Source organism: Salvelinus fontinalis, chromosome 16, assembly GCF_029448725.1.
Source record: "Salvelinus fontinalis isolate EN_2023a chromosome 16, ASM2944872v1, whole genome shotgun sequence".
Lineage (NCBI taxonomy): Eukaryota > Metazoa > Chordata > Actinopteri > Salmoniformes > Salmonidae > Salvelinus > Salvelinus fontinalis.
In genome coordinates this window covers 29,980,195-30,003,363 of record NC_074680.1, presented here as the reverse complement: position 1 = coordinate 30,003,363, position 23,169 = coordinate 29,980,195, and the positions used below count along the sequence as shown (strand labels likewise).

Sequence of the window (23,169 nt, the reverse complement as noted above, 5' to 3'; positions counted from 1 at the left end):
CTGTGTCTTTCATCTGCTGTACGCTGTGTATTTTTAAGAAATGTTTTATGATGAGTAATTAGCTAATACACGATGGTCTCTGTAGTTATTCTAGTCGCTTTGGTGAGAGTTGTGATAGTGGCTGCAATGGTAAACTCTGATTTATACCTGAAATATGCACATTTTTCTAACAAAACATATGCTATACAATAAATATGTTATCAGACTGTCATCTGATGAGGTTGTTTCTTGGTTAGTGGCTATTTATATCTTTATTTGGTCGAATTTGTGATAGCTGCTGATGGAGTAAAAAATGGCGGAGTAAAGAAGTGGTGTCTTTTGCTAACGTGGTTAGCTAATAGATTTACATATTATGTCTTCCCTGTAAAACATTTTAAAAATCAGAAATGATGGCTTGATTCACAAGATGTGTATCTTTCATTTGGTGTCTTGGACTTGTGATTTCATGAACATTTTATTATATGATATCCCTGTGGCTTTAGGCTAGGCTATGCTAGTCAGTTTTTTTGATGGGGGTGCTCCCGGATCCGGGTTTGTGAGGCGTTAGAGGTTAAACCTGAATTTTTTTAGACCAATCGAAAGAACAGATGACTTTCGATCGACAAAGATTTTTTAGTCGGGGACAGACCTATATAAGGGATTTGCATCAATTCAATCTGGTATCAGGACAAAATGTGATTCAGAGTCACCGAATATACTTTAAGTATTTTTATTAAACTCAAGCGATAAATGGTAAATGCAGAAAGAAATGCAGATTTTCATATATACGGGTTCTCTGTATCACCTCACAGGATAGAACAGAGAACTGGCAGGATGTAAGTAAACAGCTATTCTTATACTGTGACAGACCAGTTCCAACCCGTCTGTTGGCCTATCACAGTAGAGGCTGAGCGTGGTTTAAACTTTGCTCAGCCTATCGCCGGCGCTCAGGCTAGTCCCAGCCTCTTGGCGCTCTTTGGTGTCCCGGCGCTGTTGCTGTGTAGATTACGCTCCTTCACCCCAGAGGCTGAGGTCATACAGCTCTGCAACATTGTCTGAGCTATTTTCACCTGCATACAAAGCACACTGTTCTCGCTCAAGGCTAACCACAACTTCCCAGCACACTTATCTGGGGCTAACTGTTACTTCCAGCACACACACACAGACACCCAGGCGCCCAGACTAACAGTTGCTAATATTATATCACATGTGATATACCATTAGGTTATAGTGCAATAAACACCAATCCTAACAATCCCCCTTTTTTACACCCAAAAAGGGGTGTAAATTAAAACAGAACCCATCAAGTTCAATGATCGATACATACATACTAGGTTGTTGATAAACCCAGAAACTTTAAACCTTTAATGACCATTCAGAACACGTTCTCATCACCCTAGTAACATATTAGATAACATAGGGATTTTTAGGAGTCCCCCTTTTGACACCCCTAGGGTGTCACTCATTACCCTTTACTTCAGCGGTCACAGTATAGTAATATGTTAATAGTATTTCATGAAAATAGTCAAAAGTTTATTCTAAATTAATTAATTATATTATTATTATTGTATATATATTTTTTTTAATCAACAAAGAAAAAATCAACAAATGATATACGCTAAGTTGCATTTCGACTCCTCCTTTTGACACCCTTTTAGGGTGTCAAAGATGAAAAGAAACACACCTTTATTGCATAAAAAATAAAAATAAACATCTAGTCCACCCTGCTACACCTAACAGGTACTAGGTTGGCTACCTCCCACCCAGGAAATTTAAACCTTGACATTAGGTAGGACAACATTCAAGGTAAAAGATTACAAGGATATATTGTGAAACAAAAAGCAATGAATCAAACTAAAAATAAGCTATTTTTATTATTTTATAGCAAACCATGGATCATCCTCTGTCAAGGCAGTCTCAGCATCCCCCCCCCCCCCCCCCCCCCCGTGAGCAAGCAGTGGCATCATAACTGCAGTGTGCGCAACATCTGTAAAAGTTTTCCTCAAACAGGGGATAATACATGCAGCACAGCACATTAATATAAGAAATACAACTATTAGGATCAGAAATCCAGTAACCATCAATGCAGTGTACTCACCAAACCAGCCACCCAGCCAGGAGAACAGCCCCCCCTCCTCCAGACCGGCAAGACCCTTCATCTCCACAGATAACTTTTCCAACCCGCTCAGAGCTTTTGAAATGTTCCCTTCCGGACTGGTATTGTTATATACGTGCAACATTGTTCTCCAAACATTTTACAAACACCTCCCTGGTTGGCCAGAATCATGTCTAGTGCTAGCCTATTTTGTCTAGCGGTTCGAGAGGTGGCATCCAATTGTTCAGCCATCCCCGTAAGTGCGGTGTGGATGTACTTAACAAATCGTTGTTGATTATAGTAGATATAATTGATCCAGGCAGTTTGCTTAGCATCCACAATAGCTGGGCCAATAATGGGCAACAAATTCCACAGGCCATCATTCGTGTTTAATGCTTGGAATTCGTGGGGGACCCCTATTGGGACCCCCAACATGTTGGTGTGGATGTTATCTGTACCCTCGGACCAAGGAGCGTCACGTTTCTGCCGTCTCCTTGGTTGGTCCCGAGCCTCTGTGTCATGTGCAGATCCCAGGAGTTGGTTAGCTGTAACCTCAATAATAGTCAATGGTGTTATCAGACTGGCCAAAACACATGTGCCCTGCCAGTCTCCTTTCAAAATAGGGGTCAACCGCCTGGCAGGTCCACACATCCACCATACATCAGCAACACCTCTAGTTTGGTTCAGCCCTTCAACGGGCCAGGTGACATTAATAGTGACATTAGTGATGCAGTCAGCATTAGGGAGCCTCCCATAATTTATACCCCTACCTGTACCAGTAATACAGCTGTAATTTCCCCCATATGCATTAACCCCCCATGGTGCCTTCTGGGGAGGGATTTCTGGGAACACAAGACTCAGAGTTTTACACAGGGTTGAATTTGGCTTATTATGGTAGAAACTTTCCAATATGCACATCCAACCTTTCCCATTGCTTAGGGCAAATGGGTGAGTGGCCAGAACAAGTCTAGCATGTCCACAGATCACACAGTCTTTTCTGTTAAGTGTTTTGGCTGTATACGTCATATAGGCCAACCACATATTCTCCCTTCCCTCATAACCAGTTTCAGTCCCCAATTGGTCACTATCTGAGATGTCTTTTACATTTATTACCTGTACCGGATTGGAGAGCCTAGGTGATGGTGTGGGACTTGGTCTTGAAGTGGTGGAGGAGTTCGGCTGAACCTGGCCTTGGCCTGTTGGAACTGGTGGTGGTTTTGGCAGTACTGTGATGGTAACCATCCCCATCGTATCCCAATCAGACAGCTCAGGATGACCAGGAGTCCTATAAAGCCCCACCCTCTCCCAGAGAACACATCATCAGCCAGAGGCCAAGGCACACTTTCACTTCTATGAACGCTCACAGCGGGGAAAGGTCGGGTATAAGGGAATCTTCAGTAGGAGTTGGCCCCCAGTACCCTGTTGGTTCTGGTTCTGCTCCTACCCCTGTGATTGTTCGACAGTGTCAGTGTGTCTTACCCTCCTACAAGTGTGATATGCCCCCAGGTAGCTCTTTCAGCTATTCTCACCGCGAAGGCAGTCACCAGGAGTACTTAGTATGGCCCCTCCCAACGGGGCTGCATTCCACCTATTCTCTTCAGGGACTGGATTGAGTGAATCACCTTCTCCTGTAATTCACCTGTAGTGCATAAAATCTTGGACATACAGGTTTGGTTAACAAACAGTTTCTCATTTGTTCTAACTGATTATATCTTTAACTTCTATGCCTATTTGTTAGCTAGAATATTTTTAAATTAGTTTATTATCCAATAGGCCCCATCCTATCCTAGACCACAATTTACCCATCCCCCTTTTGATACCTGGCTCTGCCCAGGTAACAACCTTACCTACTCTAAATAATGACTTAGGTAAGATTAGTAAAATATCATTATGTTCTGACATTATCATGTAGGAGCGCCCCTTTCATTCTCCACATGTCCAATTCTCCCTTTTGTCTCCATTCAGTAACTGTTATCTACCCATTCTGTTATCCATGTCCTGGCGCCCCTTCCAAAACTCCCCTCTCTGCTCTCAAACCTTCAAGGTCTCAGCAGTGCGGGGAGGGCTCCTCTGTCTGCCTTTTCCCCTATCTGTCTGTAACAACTGTGTTGTTTCCAAATTTTAACTAAATGTCTCACTGTTTGGCTTTATCTAAACTCATGGATTTTTAGAAAAACATGTCTATGGTGGCAATTTCTAAAGTACTTATATAGGTTAATTAAGGTTATCTCAATCAATAGTAGTCAATCATTCGTTTTAAATTTCCTCGATGTTTCATGTAACTCATTCAGTCTTTCTCCAAACTGTCTCCCCAAAATACTTTATACCCTGCCATTACACTCACACAACAGTGATAAACGTGCACTGTCCCTTTAAAACACTCCCAGCCAGCCATACCACTTTGCGGGCCTTTCATTGTTCCCCATAATGAAAACAGATAATGTTTAGAATACGTTTACTTCTTGTTCGAATTCCCTGGTGTTACCTAACCAAAAACCAATACCCTGGAAATAACCACAACTTTTTACGATTCAACTATTCTTACCTTCCTATCCTATAGCCAAATATAGCCCAATGAAACGCCTAGCAATTCTGTTGCTAGCTGCAGCATCTTTTCAGACTATCCTGACGATATTCAGCTACTTTAAAAAAAAATGTATTTGGAACTTTTAAGCCACTTTTGAAAAGTGACTCAAAGCTATAATGCACGCATTTTCCCTCTAAATGACACAACCAATTTTCTCTGTCATAATTTGAGGAACGTTATTGTGTATTCAACGTAATGACGCAGCAAGTCAACCTGCCTCTTGTCAAATATATATCCCCTATTCAGATTGAGTTCTGCTTTAAATTCTATCGAAAAAGTAAAACCAACCGAACTTCCCAACTTTCTATACCCCAAAATTAAACGTACCATGTTCTTTGCTAAATTTATATCGCATGTCAGTCGATTCATAAAAAATATAACATCCTGATGGCACAAAACTTTATCGTATCTCTCCGTTATTCCTTAGAATTCATCAGGTTTAGGTAACTTTCTCTTCTATGATACAGCATTTTTAAAATACGACTCCATTCCCAATAGGTTATTCCAGCAGATCATTTGGGAAACACAATGTATTACATAGAAATTGCTTCGCCATTATTTTGAATGAATTAGTCTCTCAATTCAACCTAAACAAACTATTAAAACGTTCAGTTCATATCTTGAACAAACACTAACAACCGCATCTTTCCGGGCAAAACCTATAAATATTTGAATTACAATCAGAATGAATTTTAGTCTATCGATGTCAAAGCTGAGATACGAACCCCAGTCTCCCGCGTTGAAGGCAAAAACTTTCCCGCTGAACCACCAACGCTATTGAAATGATTGAGTTTCCCCGCCAACAAGCATATTATTATAATTGTTTGTATTCGCAAACTCCGGCACCGAGACAATTCCCAGAAAATATTACAATTCAAAGGTCCAAGCTTTCCCCCAGTGAGGATTCTCCTTATTCTCTCTACTCCGAATTGGTTTTATGTTTTTCGTTATGTCACCAGCATTCAACCAGGCTCCCCGTCGACTGGGAGCCCGTTGGGCGGGGCAATACTGCCCTCTTCTGTCCATTCTCTGTATAATTTTTACCCTCGTTCCTTCCAATCTTTCTCCAGAATAGACTTTAATGTTTTCAATACTTTTTCTACCTCTTGATGCTCCATGGTAGGGTTTTATTTATCTCCTGGAGTATGACTATATCTTTAAGACTTAAAATTTGTCCCAACTAATTTTCAATTATTTTTATTATGGCCACACCCGGTGGGGAAAGTACAAATTGTATCCCGTTCCCCGTATCTGAATCCCACAATACCCAATGTTAAATTCAACGTTGTGGTTAAATATACGGATTTGGCAATTATTGTCAAATGTTGAATATACCAGTTTAGTAATTTTATCAAATAGATTAGTACAGTTCAAATCAGGATATGCGTTTACATAGGGACATACATTCACACTGTTGCTCTCTTTAATTAAAAACTCCTCAACTATAGTACTTATTACTAAATAGAATTAACAATCCCTAATATAAGAAATGTTATCAAATATGTATTCAAATTAATCACAGTTACACACAATAAGGAGTGTATAAATTGTATACATTCAGGGCCAATCTTAACCTTTCTCGCCCCGGGGTTCCGCTAGCGGAACACCCACAACATTCCGCTGCGCGCAACCTTCGCAGCGCGCGAAATTCCAAAAATATTTTTCTGAAATATTTAACTTCCACACATTAACAAGTCCAATACAGACATTTACGTCATTTAGCAGACGCTCTTATCCAGAGCGACTTACAGTAGTAGTGAGTGCATACATTTTTTTTTTATACTAGTCCCCCGTGGGAATCGAACCCACAACCGTGGCGCTGCAAGTGCCATGCTCTACCAACTGAGCTACACGGGGGACTGCAAACGAAAGATAAACATCTTGTGAATCCAGCCATAATTTCCGATTTTTTTAATGTTTTACAGCGAAAACACAATATATATTTATATTAGCTCACCACAATAGCCAAACACACAACGCCATTTATTCACCGCCAACATAGTTTTCACAAAACCCACAAATAGAGATAAAATTAATCACTAACCTTTGAACAACTTCATCAGATGACAGTCTTATAACATCATGTTATACAATACATTTATGTTTTGTTCGAAAATGTGCATATTTAGAGGTATAAATCGTAGTTTTACATTGCAGCCACCATCACAAATAGCACCAAAACAGCCAGAATAATTACAGAGAGCAACGTGAAATACATAAACACTCATCATAAAACATTTATGGAAAATACATGTTGTACAGCAAATGAAAGATAAACATCTTGTGAATCCAGGCAATATTTCAATTTTTTTTAAGTGTTTTACAGCGAAAATACAATATATATTTATATTAGCTCACCACAATAGCCAAACACACAACGCCATTTATTCACCGCCAACATAGCTTTCACAAAACCCACAAATAGAGATAAAATTAATCACTAACCTTTGAACAACTTCATCAGATGACAGTCTTATAACATCATGTTAAACAATACATTTATGTTTTGTTCGAAAGTGTGCATATTTAGAGGTACAAATCGTGGTTTTACATTGTGAATACATAGCCATAATGCACCAAATTGTCCGGAGAAATTTTGGATAGTCACGTAATCTAACCAAAAAACTCATCATAAACTTTACTAAAAAATACATGTTGTACAGCAAATGAAAGATACACTGGTTCTTAATGCAACCGCTGTGTTAGATTTCAAAAAATAACTTTAGTACAACGTACAGCATGCAATATTGTGAGACAGCGCCCAACAATTCTCCGCCGTTTTGGAGCCAACATATTCCACAGAAATACGAAATAATATCATAAATATTCTCCTACTTTTGTTGATCTTCCATCCGAATGTTGTGCAAGGAGTCCTAGGTCCAGAATAAATTGTTGTTTGGTTTTAGAATGTCCATTTCTTCTGTCGAATTAGCAACTTTTGCTAGCCATGTGGAGGGCACATGTCCAAAAACGTTTAGCGCATGGAACGAAAAATTCCAAAATTCCCAATAAATGTCGAATAAACTGGTCAAACTCGGTTGAAAATCCTACTTTATGATGTTCTTCTCATATGTATCCAATAAAATGAGAGCCGGAGCAATTCGTAGTGTATACCGAACGCTTTTCAGAAGACAATGTGAGATCCCCGGCGCGCAGCTGAATACTGACGATAGGGTGGACCTGTCACTCCAAAAGCTCTTATTCGGCCTCACATCAAGCTAGACACCCCATTCAACCTTCCACTGCCTGTTGACATCTAGTGGAAGGCGTATGAAGTGCATACAGATCCATAAATAAAAGCCAGTTGAATAAGCAGGCCCTGACACAGATTCTCATTTTCAGAATTTTCACTTCCTGTATGGAAGTTTGCTGCCAAATGAGTTCTGTTTTACTCACAGATATAATTCAAGCAGTTTTAGAAACTTGAGTGGTTTCTATCCAATAGTAACAATAATATGCATATTGTATGATCTAGAACAGAGTACGAGGCCGTTTAATTTGGGCACGATTTTTTCCAAAGTGAAAACAGCGCCCCCCTATTAAGAAGAAGTTAACGGGGGAAAATAAACAATCATTGTTATTTATATGAGAATTTCATTGTTATTTGTTTTGTCTATATTGCATTTGTTTTAGGCATAAGGGCATAATTAAATGTACCGATATTTACGTGTAGTTGCATGTTTTAATAAGCTTGGGTCCGGGAAAAACACAGAATTTCTAATTTGGGTCCGAGGCTGAAAAAGTTTAACAACCCCTGCTCTAACCCCATGCAGCCCTCCTGTGCTTTAACCACACAAAGCCCTCCTGTGCTCTAACCCCAGGCAGCCCTAGTGTTAGATGTTATCACTCCGGGGTCCAAGCTCAGGGCCATGGCTCACCATCTCAGTGTCGATGCCCTTGGATATGGACCATGTGGAGACGATGGAGTCCATCAACCTCTCACTCGGCCCATTGGGCACCTGGTAGAACTTGAGGAAGTCCCTCACATTGGTCAGCATCTTGTGTTTGCGGTTGGTGTTGGTGTACATCTGCTGGAAGATGGTGGTCACACTTCCAAAGATGGTGGCGTACAGAAAAGCTGGAGAAGAAAGGAATACATTTGTCATAAGATGAAATGAGCTGAAGTGAGTGGTAATGACAGGCAGGGCCGGTTCCAGGAATAAGCAACATAAGTGGTCGCTTAGGGCCCCCGTCGCTAGGTAGCACCCGGAACTTAGTCGGGGTCTCAACATACTACTGAGAGTAAGAATATTAGAAAACACCAGGTGCAATATCAAAATGTGGTTATAAAAAAATAGTAATCCTAGCCAAATACAGACAGAGCACACAGAGAAAGTGCCCAGGGCACTGACCTCCATGGGAACTCCATTGATTTTGTTAGTCATTCTCGGTCAGTGCCGTTTATGATGAGGAAGACTTTATTTATAAGCATGGCCTTATTTCTGATTTTCTATGCCAGCTATTAGTGAAGGAGATTGGTAATTCACTCTTGATGACTCATTGCTATATACCAATATACTTAATGATGGAAGCCCTCAAATTCTTCCTCTCCAACTGCTTAAGCGATGTGCCTACAAATTATATAATTGCGCTTGCACAATTAGTGCTTACTAAAAAAACATATATATATATTACTATCTACAGACTTTTGGAACAGCAATGGGAACTCCATTAGCTCCCAACTATGCAAGTCTATTCATGGGGAAATTCGAATTGGATTTTATTTACATGAATAATCCTTACAAAGACCATGTTAAATATTGGACCCGCCATATAGACGATTGCTTTATGATCTGGACGGGTTCCAAAATGTAATTTCATTAATATCTTAACTACATTAATTCTAGAGTACAATCAATTTCCTTCACTATGGAAAATAACATTAACTCTATAAACTCTACATTTATTAGATGTAACAAAGAAGGGACTATCTCTAAGTACTACAGTCTACAGCAAACCAACAGATAAAAGTACTATATTGACAACCCCCTAAAAAGAGGTTTACAAGTAAGCCAACTTCATAGACTGCGTTGCATCTGCGACACAAAGGGAGAATATGATAGACAATCAAATGTTTTCCTTGAGCGTTTTCACTTGAGAGGATAACGTTACCCCGATACCTGGCTTGATAAAGCTAATAAATAAGTTCAAAGCTTGAACAGAAGTCAATTATTTAATAAATCGCAACAAAAACAGAAGAAACAGTTTTCTGTAAACAATATACTTACTTTCAATGATAGCCGTAATGGCATCAACTCTATTGTATAATAAACATTGGCACATATTATCATCAGACTCCTCTTTACATTCTGCTTTCCAGAATCCACCTTTATTCACCTAGAAACGATAAAGAAATCGATCAAACATATTGGTTAAATCAGATGTGGTCAGAGAGAGAAAAAAGGCATTCATAAAAGGATGCTTCCCCTGTAGATAATGTTCCTCTTGTAGCACCATAAGGAAATGTTCTAACATTAGGACATATGAGATAAAGTCATGTACATATCGTTCAAAAGTTCAGAGCCACTTAGAAATGTCCTTGTTTTTGAAAGAAAATCACTTTTTTTGTCCATTAAAATAACATCAAATTGATCAGAAATACAATGTAGACATTGTTAATGTTGGAAATGACTATTGTAGCTGGAAACAGCTGATTTGTAATGGAATATCTACATAGGCGTACAGAGGCCCATTATCAGCAACCATCACTCCTGTGTTCCAATGGCATGTTGTGTTAGCTAATCCAAGTTTATCATTTTAAAAAGGCTAATTGATCATTAGAAAACCCTTTTGCAATGATGTTAGCACAGCTGAAAACTGTTGTACTGATTAAAGAAGCAATAAAACTGGCCTTCTTTAGACGAGTTGAGTATCTTTCTAGGCCTTTCTAATCAACCTGGTCGGGGTATCCTGGAAGGATATTGATTTCATCCCGTCAATAGAGGATGCCTGGTTATTTTTTTTAAATGCCTTCCTCACCATCAAGCATGCCCAATTCAAGAAATTTAGAACCAGGAACAGATATAGCCCTTGGTTCTCTCCAGATCTGACTGCCCTTAACCAACACAAAAACATCCTATGGCGTGCTGCATTAGCATCGAACAGCCCCCGTGATATGCAACTTTTCAGGGAAGCTAGAAACCAATATACACAGGCAGTTAGAAAAGCCAAGGCTAGCTTTTTCATGCAGAAATTTGCTTCCTGCAACACAAACTCAAAAAAGTTCTGGGAAACTGTAAAATCCATGGAGAATAAGAGCACCTCCTCCCAGCTGCCCACCACACTGAGGATATGAAAACACTGTCCCCACTGATGAATCCACTATAATTGAACATTTCAGTAAGCATTTTTCTACGGCTGGCCATGCTTTCCACCTGGCTACCCCTACCCCGGTCAACAGCACTGCACCCTCCACAGCAACTCGCCCAAGCCTTCCCCATTTCTCCTTCTCCCAAATCAAGTCAGCTGATGTTCTGAAAGAGATGCAAAATCTGGACCCTACAAATCAGCCGGGCTAGACAATCTGGACCCTTTCTTTCTAAAATTATATGCCGAAATTGTTGCAACCCCTATTACTAGCCTGTTCAACCTCTCGTGTCGTCTGAGATTCCCAAAGATTGGAAAGCAGCTGCGGTCATCCCCCTCTTCAAAGGGGGGGACACTCTAGACCCAAACTGCTACAGACCTATATCTATCCTACCCTGCCTTTTTAAGGTCTTTGAAAGCCAAGTCAACAAACAGATTACCGACCATTTTGAATCCCACCATACCTTCTCCGCTATGCAATCTGGTTTCAGAGCTGGTCATGGGTGCACCTCAGCCACGCTCAAGGAACTAAACGATATCATAACCGCCATCGATAAGAAACAATACTGTGCAGCCGTATTCATTGACCTGGCCAAGGCTTTCGACTCTGTCAATCACCACATCCTCATCGGCAGACTCGATAGCCTTGGTTTCTCAAATGATTGCCTCGCCTGGTTCATCAACTATTTCTCTGATAGAGTTCATTGCGTCAAATCGGAGGGCCTGTTGTCCGGGCCTCTGGCAGTCTCTATGGGGGTGCCACAGGGTTCAATTCTTGGACCGACTCTCTTCTCTGTATACATCAATGATGTCGCTTTTGCTGCTGGTGAGTCTCTGATCCACCTCTACGCAGACGACACCATTCTGTATACTTCTGGCCCTTCTTTGGACACTGTGTTAACCTCTAACGCCTACCAAACCCGGATCCGGGAGCACCCCCATCACAAAAGCTGACTAGCATAGCCTAGCCTAAAGCCACATCATATAATAAAATGTTCATGAAATCACAAGTCCACGGCACCAAATGAAAGATACACATCTTGTGAATAAAGCCACCATTTCAGATTTTTAAAATGTTTTACAGGGAAGACAAAATGTGTAAATCTATTAGCTAACCACGTTAGCAAAAGACACCATTTTTCTTTGTCCACCATTTTTTCTCAACACCAGTAGCTATCGCCAATTCGGCCAAATAAAGATATTGATAGCCACTAACCAAGAAAAAACCTCATGAGATGACAGTCTGATAACATATTTATGGTATAGGATAGGTTTTGTTAGAAAAATGTGCATATTTCAGGTATAAATCATAGTTTACAATTGCACCCACCATCACAACTCGACTAGAATAAATACACAGAGCAACGTGTATTACCTAATTACTAATCATAAAACATTTCTTAAAAATACACAGCTCACAGCAATGGAAAGACACAGATCTTGTGAATTCAGACAATATTTCAGATGTTCTAAGTGTTTTACAGCGAAAACACAATAAATCGTTATATTAGCATACCACATGTGCAAACGTTACCAGAGCATTGATTCTAGCCAAAGAGAGCGATAACGTAATCGCCAAAATATATTATTTTTTTCACTAACCTTCTCAGAATTCTTCAGATGACACTCCTGTAACATCATATTACAACATACATATACAGTTTGTTCGAAAATGTGCATATTTAGCCACCAAAATCATGGTTAGACAATGAGAAAAGTAGCCAAGCTGGTCAGAAAATGTCGTGCGCCATATTAGACAGTGATCTAGTCTTATACATAAATACTCATAAACCTGACTAAAAAATACAGGGTGGACAGCGATTGATAGACAATTTAATTCTTAATACAATCGCTGAATTACATTTTTTAAATTATCCTTACTTTTCAATACAGGTTGCGCCAAGCGAAGCTATACCAAACAAAATGGCGGCATAAGCGTTTAACATTTTTCGACAGAAACACGATTTATCATCATAAATTGTTCTTACTATGAGCTGTTCTTACATCAGAATCTTGGGCAATGAATCCTTTCTCCGGTCTAATCGTCTTTTGGTCGAAAGCTGTCCTCTTGCCATGTGGAAATGACCACTAACGTTCGGCATGAACTGGAAACGTGCCCAGCGGTTCAAAGTGTCTCAGAAAGAAATGCCTCAAAATCGCACTAAACGGATATAAATTGCTATAAAACGGTTTAAATTAACTACCTTATGATGTTTTTAACACCTATAACGAGTAAAAACATGACCGGAGAAATATTACTGGATAAACAACAGGTTGGAAGGAGGCGAGTCCGACGTCCTTCGTGCGTCAGGCGCAGGCAGCAAAAGGAAGCTACTTCCACCTTGTGCTGTTTTATACAGGCCCTGATTGCGCAATCGACTCCATTCAAAGCGTCACCACGTACTGACATCCAGGGGAAGACGTAAGCACTGTTTGTATCCTCATAGCATTTACAGGGACTTTTAAACTGACCCCAGATCAGGGGCCAAGATTTCTGAAATCTGACTCCCTGTCAGGAAAAGTGCTGTAGAAGGAGTTCTGTTTCACTCAGAGACAAAATTCCAACGGCTATAGAAACTAGAGAGTGTTTTCTATCCAATAATAATAATAATATGCATATTGTAAGAGCAAGAATTGAGTACCTGGCAGTTTAATCTGTAGAGCAAATTATGCTAATGCAAAACAGCACCCCCTATAGTGGTTAACCTATACGGTCCGAATAATGATGATCCAAGCTTCTTTGAAAATATATATAAGAATTTATCAACTCTACAAGCAACACTAGACTGCCTGCTGGAGGTCATTTTGCAGGGCGCTGGCAGTGCACCTCCTTGCACAAAGGCGGAGGTAGCGGTCCTGCTGCTGGGTTGTTGCCCTCCTACGGCCTCCTCCACGTCTCCTGATGTACTGGCCTGTCTCCTGGTAGCGCCTGCATGCTCTGGACACTACGCTGACAGACACAGCAAACCTTTTTGCCACAGTTCGCATTGATGTGCCATCGTGGATGAACTGCACTACCTGAGCCACTTGTGTGGGTTGTAGACTCCGTCTCATGCTACCACTAGAGTGAGAGCACCGCCAGCATTCAAAAGTGACAAAAAAAACCTCAGCCAGGAAGCATAGGAACTGAGAAGTGGTCTGTGGTCACCACCTGCAGAATCACTCCTGTTTTGGGGGGTGTCTTGCTAAATGCCTATAATTTCCACCTTTTGTCTATTCCATTTGCACAACAGCATGTTACATTTATTGTCAATCAATCTTCCTAAGTGGACAGTTTGATTTCACAGAAGTGTAATTGACTTGGAGTTACATTGTGTTGTTTAAGTGTTCCCTTTATTTTTTTGAGCAGTGTATAAAGATCCAGTCCATTTAAAAAAGTGGAGACCTCTTACACTTCAGTGTTGTGATGCAAAATGCTTGGCGCATAGAATTAAAAAAGTATTGTCAGATATTATTCATCCTAGTCAGACAGGTTTTTTACATGGACGATACATTGGAGATAATATAAGACAAGTACTGGAAACAATAGATTACTATGAAATATCGGGGACACCAGGCCTGGTTTTCATAGCTGATTTTGAAAAGGCTGTTAAATTTTTTTACCCCCTTTTCTCCCCAATTTCGTGGTATCCAGTTGTTAGTAGTTACTATCTTGTCTCATCGCTACTACTCCCGTACGGGCTCGGGAGAGACGAAGGTCGAAAGCCATGCGTCCTCCGACACACAACCCAACCAAGCCGCACTGCTTCTTAACACAGCGCGCATCCAACCCGGAAGCCAGCCGCACCAATGTGTCAGAGGAAACACCGTGCACCTGGCGACCTGGTTAGCGCGCACTGCGCCCGGCCCGCCACAGGGGTCGCTAGTGCGCGATGAGACAAGGATATCCCTACCGGCCAAACCCTCCCTAACCCGGACGACGCTAGGCCAATTGTGCGTCGCCCCACGGAACTCCCGGTCGCGGCCGGCTGCGACAGAGCCTGGGCGCAAACCCAGAGTGTCTGGTGGCACAGCTAGCACTGCGATGCAGAAAAGGCTTTAGATGAAGTAAGACTGGAGTTTATATATAAATGCCTAGAATATTTCAATTTTGGGGAATCTCTTATAAAATAGGTTAAAGTTATGTATAGTAACCCTAGGTGTAAAATAGTAAATAATGGCTACATCTCAGAGGAGTCAAACAAGTTTGTCCACTATAGGCATATCTGTTTATTATTGCCATTGAAATGTTAGCTGTTAAGATTAGATCAAACAATAATATTAAGTATAATTTTTTTTTTTCAAGGGTTGGATCATCTTAATATTGTGGAAAGAATGTTGCTTCCATCAATGTAATTGTCTGCATCATTTCCAATCCCCCATATCTTTTTTTGGTAAATATATATATCCATACACGCATGCATACATATACACATATATACATACACATACCTATATAGACATACATACTTTTTAAAAGAATATACCTTTATTATTATTCCCCGCAAACCCTACCACCGATCCCCCAATTGGAGTAAACTAATAAACACTTCGGCTTTTACCTTCAATTTATACATACACATTTTACAGACACAGTCTACTTTACAATAGTTCTCTCTTGTTTGTTCTTAGTCCTTCCTCTATTTCTGATCATCCAGTCTGATTTCTATTTGTAAGTGTGCTATTTCACAAAAGTCCAATGCAAATTAATTACTTAAAAATCCTACAATGTGATTTTCTTGATTTTTGTTTTAGATTCCGTCTCTCACAGTTGAAGTTTACCTATAATAAAAATTACAGACCTCTACATGCTTCGTAAGTAGGAACACCTGCAAAATCGGCAGTGTATCAAATACTTGTTCTCCCCACTGTATATAACATTCTATTAGTTGCAAGAATTTTGTATAGTAATTTAACCTCTACCGAGCACCTACCCCGGGTCCGGGAGCACCCCCCCCCCCCCCCACACTGATTAGCATCGCTAGCATAGCGTCACAATTAAATAGTAGCATCTAAATATCATTAAATCACAAGTCCAAGACACCTAATGAAAGATACAGATCCTGTGAATAAAGCCACCATTTCAGATTTTTATAATGTTTTACAGGGAAGACACAATATGTAAATCTATTAGCTAAACACGTTAGCAAAAGACACAATTTTTTTACTCCAACAGTTTTTTCCTGCGTCAGTAGCTATCACTAATTCGACTAAATAAAAATATATATAGCCACTAACCAAGAAACAACTTCATAAGATGACAGTCTGATAACATATTTATGGTATAGGATAGTTTTTTTGGGAAAAATGTGCATTTTTCAGGTATAAATCACAGTTCTACATTGCAGCTGCAATCTGAAATAGTGCCGACGCAGCCAGAACAATTACAGAGACCAACGTCATATAACTAATTACTTATCTTAAAACATTTCAGAAAAAATACACAGCGTACAGATATTGAAAGCCCAACATCTGGTGAATCCAAACAATATTTCAGATTTATTAAATGTTTTATAGCGAAAACAAAATGTAGCGCTAAATTAGCATAGCCACGCCAGCCAGAACCAGCTGGGCGCCCACGACCAGTTCACATGCACGACAGATATACGAAATAACATCGTAAATTGGGTCTTACTATTGCTGATCTTTCATCAGAATGTTGATCAAGGTGTCCTTAGTCCTGATGAGTCGTTCAATCCATTCATAATGGCAACTTTCCCTCTTCATTTAGCATAGGTACTGGTCGACTGGCACGGTTCTGTCCAAAGTAAAAAAAACTCACAGAATGGAACACGGCAAAACTCCCGAAAAAATTCAAATAATCTGATTAAACTATATTGAAAAAACATACATTAAGATGATATGGTCACATGTATCAAACAAACTTCGAGACGGAGATAGTTTTCATCCGTAACGGCAGCAAAACAGTAGACAATCGCACCTCCAAATCGCGCGATTCAGAGAACCGGAAGTTGTCGGTCACGCCAAAGAAATAGGTCTTATTTCACGTCAGTACAAGATGAACAAAAAATTTCTCCTCTGACGTCCTCTTGACACCCAGAGGAAGACGAATGAAGTGTGTTTCGGGTCATAGGTGGCGTGACCATATATAGGCAGAGCGTTGAAGCGAGCATACACATCTTGCATTCTTCTTCTTGGTCAGGGAAAGTGCTGTCAAATGACTTCTGTTTCACTCAGAGACAAAATTGAAACGGTTTTAGAAACTATAGATTGTTTTCTATCCAATGGTATTAATTATATGCATATAGTAAGAGCAATAATTGAATAAGAGGCAGTTTAATCTGTAGAGGAAATTATGCTAATGCGAAAACAGCACCCCCTGTATTCTCAAGAAGTTAATCTAACTGCACTGTCCAATTTACAGTAACTATTACGGTGAAATAATACCATGCTTTTGTTTGAGGAGAGTGTTTTGAACATGAAAAGTTATTAATAAACAAATTAGGCACATTTGGGCAGTCTTTATACATAATTTTGAACAGAAATGCAATGGTTAATTGGATCAGTCAAAAACTGTGCACATACACTGCTGCCATCTAGTGGCCAAAATCTAAATTGCACATGGGCTGGAATAATACATTATGGCCTTTCTCTTGCATTTCAAAGATGATGGTACAAAATAAATACAAAAAAACATTTGGCTTTTTCTTTGTATTATCTTTTACCAGATCTAATGTGTTAAATTCTCCTACATTTCCATAAACTTCTAAGTGTTTCCTTAGAATATGCATATCCTTGCTTCAGGGCCTGAGCTACAGTCAGTTAGATTTGGGTATGTCATTTTAGGTGAAAAAAAAGGGGGCCGATAAGAGGTTAAGTTGTTTCTTGGTTAGTGACTAATTATATCTCTATTTGGTCGGTTTTGTGATAGCTACCTATGCGGTAGAAACATGGTGAAAATATGCGGTTCAGTCTTTGGCTATTGTGGTTAGCTAATAGAAATACATATTGTGTTTTCGCTGTAAAACATTTTAAAAATCGGAAATGGCTGGATTCACAAGATGTTTATCTTTCATTTGCTGTATTGGACTTGTGATTTCATGAAAATTGTATTATATGATATCCCTGTCCCGTTAGGCTAGGCTATGCTAGTCAGCTTTTTTGATGAGGATGCTCCCGGATCCGGGATGGGTATTACTGAAAGGTTAACAAGAATTTAAGCTTTCTGACAATATCAGATATGCCTATGTCATGGGAAACAACCTCATGCTAATCGCATTAGCCTACGTTAGCTCAACCGTCCCACAGGGGACCCACCAATCCTGAAGAAGTTTTAAGAGGTCCAATCCATCCTGCATGATTAAATTTTCCCCCACTGTGAGTCAGACTGCAAGCTTTCAGCACCGAGTAAATCACTGAGAAATAAAACAATTATTATAAAAAAGTGATTGCCAGTTTGGGTCGACGGGAAATAAGACTCATAAATAAATTAGTCAGGGAGATAGCCCACAGGGACGATTAGAACAGTGGTAATTATGGAAATTGTGTGAGAATCAGTACAAAAGCAACTCCTGGGTAATTTGTACGGAGAAAAACTGGTGATTTTGGTTAGTAACAGTAGAGGTTCAACTCTACTATGAAACACCTGCAGAATATCCCTTTTACACACACACAATTGCACTAGGTCCCCCTGACTCGTTGCCATCCCAAAATGTCACCATGCCATTATGCTTCCATGGAGTGCATTCAATTACAAAAATAATTTCAGCAGGAGGAGAATACAATGAATAAAAATGGGGTATACAAAAGAGACAGGTCTTTTCAACCTACTTAGCCCTGTGATGCAAGTTACCACAGCTGTACTCCTAGAGAAAGGAGAGCCTAATCTCAGCTGCAAAACGTCAGCTAGAAATATATATTTTTAATTTCCATAAAAAAGTGTTAAGTCACCTTACGCAGCTAGCGTAGTGGTATCATGCAAGATTCCCATTCTTGCGACCTTGGTTTGATTCCCGGGCGGCGCACGTATTTGGGCTCCCGAGAGCACAGCAGTCTAAGGCACTGCATCTCAGTGCTAGAGGCGTCACTACAGACCCTGGTTTGATTCCAGGCTGTATCACAACCGGCCGTGATTGGGAGTCCCACAGGGCGGCGCACAACTGACCCAGCGTTGTCCAGGTTAGGGTTTGGCTGGGTTAGGCCGCCATTGTAAATAAGAATTTGTTCTTAACTGACTTGCCTAGTTAAATAAAGGTTAAAAAAAGGAATACTTTGGAATTTTGACAATGAGTCCTTTTATCTACTTCTCCAGAGTCAGACGAACTTGTGGATACCATTTTTATGTCTCTGCGTGTAGTTTGAAAGAAGTTTATAACTAGCGCTAGAGCAATTGCTAACTAGCGTTAGCGCAACAACTGGAAGTCTATCTGCTAGCATGCACACTTCCAGTCAATTTATTTTATTTTATTACACCTTTATTTAACCAGGTAGGCTAGTTGAACAAGATCTCTTTTGCAACTGCGATCTGGCCAAGATAAAGCATAGCAGTGTGAACAAAGAACAACACAGAGTTACACATGGAGTAAACAATAAACAAGTCAATAACACAGTAGGAAAAAAATAAAAAATGAAAAAATGAGTCTATATACATTGTGTGCAAAAGGCATGAGGAGGTAGGCAATAAATAGGCCATAGGAGCGAATAATTATAATTTAGCAGATTAACACTGGAGTGATAAATCATCAGATGATCATGTGCAAGTAGAGATACTGGTGTGCAAAAGAGCAGAAAAGTAAATAAATAAAAACAGTAAGGGGATGAGGTAGGTAAATTGGGTGGGCTGTTTACAGATGGACTATGTACAGCTGCAGCGATCTGTTAGCTGCTCAGATAGCAGATGTTTAAAGTTGGTGAGGGAAATAAAAGTCTCCAACTTCAGCGATTTTTGCACTTCGTTCCAGTCACAGGCAGCAGAGAACTGGAAGGAAAGGCGGCCAAATGAGGTGTTGGCTTTTGGGATGATCAGTGAGATATACCTGCTGGAGCGCGTGCTACGGGTGGGTGTTGTTATCGTGACCAGTGAACTGAGATAAAGCGGAGCTTTACCTAGCCTGTTAGGCGGGCTGTCCCGATATCGGTACACTTATGACAACATCCAGCTCTATTGCAGGGCGCGAAATTCAAAATCTATTTTTTTTAAATATTTAACTTTCACACATTAACAAGTCCAATACAGCATTTGAAAGATAAAAATCTTGTCAATCCAGCCAACATGTCCGATTTTTTAAATGTTTTACAGAGAAAACACCACATATATTTATGTTAGCTCACCACCAAATAAAAAAGTGGACAGACATGTAGCAGCAGCACAAGTATGATTCAAGTAGCATGCACAAGCCAACCTAACTAACCTAGAACCAACCTAAACAACCTAGAAAAAACTACCTCAGATGACAGTCCTATAACATGTTACACAATAAATCTATGTTTGTTCATAAAATGTGCATATTTTAGCTATAAATCAGTTTTACATTGCTGCTCCCATCATAGCTACATCATAGCTACAGTCAGAAATCGCACGGGAGTAGCCAGAGAAAATAGACACCAACGTCAACTACTAATTACACCTCATAAAACATTTCAGAAAAACATATGGTGGATAGCTAATGAAAGACAAAGATCGTGTGAATAGAGCCAATATTTCCGATTTTTTAAGTGTTTTACAGCGAAAACACAATATATCGTTATATTAGCTTACAACATTAGCTAGCATACGGCAGCATTGATTCTAGTCAAACGCTAGCATAGCACAGTTCGACAGATATATGAAAAAGCATCCCAAATTGGGTCCTTATCTTTGTTGATCTTCCATCAGAATGTTGTAACGGGGTCCATTGTCCAGTACAGTCTTTAGTTGGGTTCCAGAACGAACTATTTCCCTCTTGGGTTAGCAAGCACAATGGCCGTGCGGCGCTAATCTCTCTTTCTTCAAAAAATTCTTCCGTCGCATCACGTCTAAAGTCCAGAATAAATTGCAATAATATAATTAAAGTATATTGAAAAAACATACTTTAGGATGATTTTGTGACATGTATCAAATAATATCGTAGCCAGAGGTCATATTCACCTTTAACGGGCGTATTCCAGGAGCCGAGTCCAGGTTCTACCTCGCGCCCAGAAAAAAAATTAAACTGCGCAGGTCTCACTAGAAGATGTTGTGTTCAGCCCCTGGAAGAGATATTCGACTGCTTTTTTCTCTCACTTCCGCATTACACCCAGATGAAGGCGTGTGACGTGTTTCTACGGTCCTAAGTGACATGACCTTTATGGACAAGGTCTTAAAGAGAGACATCGCATTTTGGAAATCTCAATTCTGGATAGGAAATGGGCTGTAAAAATAGTTCTGTTCAACTTAGAGAAATAATTCAAACGTTTTTAGAAACTATAGACTGTTTTCTATCCAATAGTAGTAAATATATGCATATTGTAAGATCAAAAAATTCTTAAGAGGCCGTTTGAAAATGTGCGCATATTTTCCAGTTTTTTCAATATTCACCCTGCAGCCAGAAGAGGTTTTAACTGTTAAGGCTAGGGGGTGCTGTTGTCACTATTTATGGAAATCGTGTAATTTTTGAAACGGCTTCCTACAAAATTCTTGATCGTACAATATGCATATTATTATTATTATTGGATAGAAAACAGTCTATAGTTTCTATAGCCGTTGAAATTTTGTCTCTAAGTGGAACAGAACTCATTCTACAGCAATTTCCCTGACATGGAGTCAGATTTCACACATTTTGGCCCCTGTTCTGGAGTCAGTTTTAAGGCCACTGTTATTCCTATGAGTATACGGACACTGCTTACGTCTTCCCCTGGATGCCTTTACGTGATGACGCTTTGAATGGTATCGATTGCCCAATCACAGCCACTATAAATGAAAAAATCCTGTAGGTAGGAACTCTTTTCTACGTGCGTCAGGTGCGCGGAGGACACCGACCTACTGTTTTTCCAAGCATTAGTGTAGCCAGTTATATTTCTATTTGCAGCTGAGTCATATTTTTACTCGTTATAGGAGTTAAAAACATCATAAGGTAGTTCATTTAAAGCGTTTTATAGCAATTTATATCCGTTTAGTGCGATTTTGGGACATTTATTTCTGAGCCACTGTGAATCTCTGGGCACCGTTCCAGTTCATGCCGAACGCAATGTGCATTTCTGCATGGCAAGAGGACAGCTTTCGACCAAAAGACGATTAGACCCAAGAAAGGATTCTTTGACCAAGATTCTGATGGAAGAACAGCTCAAAGTAGGAACAATTTATTATGATAAATCGTGTTTCTGTCTAAAAATGTTAGTGGCTTAGGACGCCATCTTTTTTGACGTAACTTCGCTTGGCGCAAATTGTATTGAAAAGTAAGGATAATTTAAAAAATGTAATTCCGCGATTGTATTAAGAATTAAATTGTCTATCAATCGCTGTCCACCCTATTATTTTTAGTCACGTTTATGAGTATTTATGTATACGACTAGATCACTGTCTAATATGGCGCACAACATTTTCTGACCAGCTGGGCTACTTTTCTCATTGTCTAACCATGATTTTGGTGGCTAAATATGCACATTTTCGAACAAACTGTATATGTATGTTGTAATGTGATGTTACAGGAGTGTCATCTGAAGAATTCTGAGAAGGTTAGTGAAAAAATTAATATATTTTGGCGATGTTTACGTTATCGCTCTCTTTGGCTAGAATCAATGCTGGGGTAATGTTTGCACATGTGGTATGCTAATATAACGATTTATTGTGTTTTCGCTGTAAGACACTTAGAAAATCTGAAATATTGTCTGTATTCACAGGATCTGTGTCTTTCGATTAGTGTATGCTGTGTATTTTTACGAAATGTTTGATGATTAGTAGTTAGGTAAACACGTTGCTCATTGTAATTATTCTAGTCCATTTGTGACGGTGGGTGCAATTGTAAACTATGACATCTACCTGAAATATGCACATTTTTCTAACAAAACCTATCCTATACCATAAATATGTTATCAGACTGTCATCTGAGGAGGTTTTTTCTTGGTTGGTGGCTATCAATATCTTAGTTTAGCCGAATTGGTGATAGCTACTGGTGTTGGTGGACAAAGAAAAAATGGTGGATTATGCTAATGTGTTTAGCTAATAGATTTACATCTTTACATATTGTGTCTTCCCTGTAAAACATTTTAAAAATCGGACATGTTGGCTGGATTCACAAGGTCTGTG

General features: G+C 39.7%; 1 pseudogene; it reads right to left on the bottom strand.

The window, feature by feature from the left end:
- Positions 1-23,169, bottom strand: part of LOC129813360 (potassium voltage-gated channel subfamily H member 5-like) — a 74,976-nt pseudogene that overhangs the window by 6,527 nt on the left and 45,280 nt on the right.